At 44.2% G+C, this 3,127-nt stretch overlaps 1 pseudogene; it reads left to right on the plus strand.

The window, feature by feature from the left end:
- The first annotated feature begins 1,303 nt into the window (after positions 1–1,303).
- On the plus strand, positions 1,304–2,898 carry LOC122746413 (annotated as a pseudogene).
- Positions 2,899–3,127: the final 229 nt, after the last annotated feature.

Below are 3,127 nucleotides of genomic sequence, written 5' to 3' on the forward strand. Positions count from 1 at the left end.
TATTTGCCCCAAATCATATAGCTAGTAAGTTCCAAAGCCAACATTTGAACACAAGTCCTTAGGCTCCCATTTCAACACATTATACATTATAAAAAAGTTCCTATCCCTATGCCTTAGTACTAGGAGAATAAACCCACTAAGAATATTTCACACAGGTAAAATGGAACAACCATAGATAGCCATGAGAAATGTGAAATACTTTAGACTTTGATTTAAGTTTTGCTTATAAATAACAAATTAGTGGTGATATGTTACTCACCTCTCTTTCAGCCCACTTTAAGATCTGTTCCAAAAAAAAAACCCTAGCTGCCTTATCTATTCTAAAAATGGCTCCACCCAGATCTTGAGTTTAGTTGTCCCTGAGGATTCTAGATGATTAGTGAGGTCCTGCTTGGAACTGTCATATCCTGAGATACTAGAGCCAATCTGTTCATTTCATTCATTTTTTTTTAGAAATTTCAAATTCCTTTTAATTTTTATAACAATAAATTAAAATGACATAAGGAGATGTCAATATTTTTATAGGCAAGTTCAAAAATTAGTAGTTTGATTATAGAAGTACTGATAACTAAAACATATTTTGGAATTCAGATAATCATATAGAAATGCATATAATGGACAGCTAGGTGGCACAGTGGATAAAGCACTGCCCCAGATTCAGGAGTATCTGAGTTCAAATCCCGCCTCAGACACTTGACACTAGTTGTGTGACCCTGGGCAAGTCACTTAACCCTCATTGTCCCACAAAAAAAAAAGTAATGAGAAATGCATATAATTCCAATCCTTAACATTTAAAAAACCTTACTTCCCATGAAAATATAAAAATGATAATCTGAGACAAAGTATAATTTTTTTTTGCTAGAAAATATACAAACTTAATAGGATAAAATGCATCTATAGAATTTATGAAGATTAGTGATATAAAATGTATTGGTAGTTACATTTTCTTGAAAAAAGTTCCAATCATTCCTTCATGCAATGTTTTTCCATGAATAATTGCTTTAAAATTACATTGTTTTGGGGCAGCTAGATGGTACAGTGGATAGAGCACCGGCCCTGGAGTCAGGAGGACCTGAATTCAAGTCCAGCCTCAGACACCTGACAATTTGCTAGTTGTGTGACCCTGGCAAGTCACTTAACCCCATGTCTCACCAAAAAAAAAAAAAAATACATTGTTTTAAATTAATAAATCCTACATGTGATTTTGATTAGGAAAAAAAAAAAACCACCCTCGGCTGGGAGCTAAGTGTGATCAGGCGGGAGGGCAGGCAGATCCAAGGCTGCCTCGGCTCTGGCCTGGACGATGGAGCAGGTGAATGAGCTGAAATATAAGGGCAACAAGGCCCTGAGTGCCGGCATCATCACCGATGCACTGCGATGCTACTCGAAGGCCATCAAGGTGGACTCCCTGAATCACGTGCTCTACAGCAACCGTTATGGTGCTTATGCCAAGGGAGACCGTGGACTTGAAGCCAGAGTGGGGCAAGGGCTACTCCCGCAAGGCAGCCGCTCTCGACTTCTTAAACCAGTTTGAAGAAGCTAAGAGAACCTACGAGGAGGATCTAAAGCATGAAGCCAGCAACTCTCAGCTCAAGGAGGGAATGCAAAACAAGGAGGCCTGGCTGTCCAAGAGGAATTCTGTTCATGAACTCCTTCAACACCCCTCACCTCTACCAGAAATTGGAGAATGACCCTCAGATGCGGGCTCTGCTGAATGACCCAAGCTACAAAGAGCTGATTGAGCAGCTTCGCAATAAACCCTCATATTTGGGCACGAAGTTGCAGGATCCCCATGTTATGACCACATTGAGTGTGTTCCTTGGCGTGGATCTGGGCAGTATGGATGAGGAGGAGGAGGTGGTGTCCCTACTGCCACCCCTCCCCCCAAGAAGGAGACCAAGCCCGAGCCCATGGAGGAAGATGTCCCTGAGAACAAGAAGCGGGCTCTCAGAGAAAAAGAGTTGGGAAAAGATACCTACAAGAAGAAAGACTTGGCCACAGCCCTGAAGCATTATGACCAAGCCAAGGACCTGGACCCTATGAACAGGACCTACATCACCAATCAGACAGCACTTTACTTTGAACAGGGTAACTACAGTAAGTTCGGAGAACTCTTTGAGAAGGCCATCGAGGTGGGGAGAGAGAATCGTGAGGATTACCAGCAGGTTGCAAAAGCTTATGCCTGAATTGGCAACTCCTATTTCAAAGAGGAAAAGTACAAGGAAGCCATCCACTTCTACTAATCCCTCGCTGAGCAGAGGACCCTAGATGTCCTCAAGAAATGTCAGCAGGCTGAGAAAATCCTGAAGGAACAGGAGAGACTGGCTTATATCAACCCTGACCTGGCCTTGGAGGAGAAGAACAAAGGCAATGAGTGTTTCCAGAAAAGGGACTACCTCAGGCCATGAAGCATTACACGTAAGCCATCAAAAGGAATCCGAAGGATGCCAAGTTGTACAGCAACAGGGTAGCCTGTTATACCAAGCTTCTGGAGTTCCAGCTGGTGCTCAAGGACTGTGAGGAATGGATCCAGCTGGAGCCAACCTTCATCAAAAGGTACACCCGGAAAGCAGCTGCTCTTGAAGCCATGAAAGACTACATGAAAGCTACGGATGTCTACCAGAAGGAACTAGACCTGGACTCTAACTGTAAGGAGGCGGCAGATGGCTACCTGTGATGCGTGATGTCCCATTCCCCACTCACGACAACCCTGAAGACGTGAAGCGGTTAGCCACCGCTAACTCTGAGGTACCGCAGATCATGAGGAACCCAGCCATGCCGCTCATCCTGGAGCAGATTCAGAAGGACCCACAGGCCCTCAGTGAACACTTAAAGAACGCTGTAATCGCCCAGAAGATCCAGAAGCTGATAATCGTGGTTCTTACTGCAATTTGGTGATGACTTGTTGAGTCCCCATCACTTCCCCCTTATCTGTGGAAAGAGAAGCTGGGACCGCAGCAGGAGCAGAGAAGGGGAAGAAGAAACCAACACCCTGACCCTCTATAGTTATACATATATACACACATACATATGTGGAGGGCAGACCTACTCACCTCATTTGTGCAGTTGTACAGCTGTCGCTGCCTTGTGGTTCCCTGGCACATGCACAGTTTCTTCCCTGCTGCCT

The sequence above is a fragment of the Dromiciops gliroides genome, chromosome 1, assembly GCF_019393635.1.
Source record: "Dromiciops gliroides isolate mDroGli1 chromosome 1, mDroGli1.pri, whole genome shotgun sequence".
In the NCBI taxonomy this organism is placed as follows: Eukaryota; Metazoa; Chordata; class Mammalia; order Microbiotheria; family Microbiotheriidae; genus Dromiciops; species Dromiciops gliroides.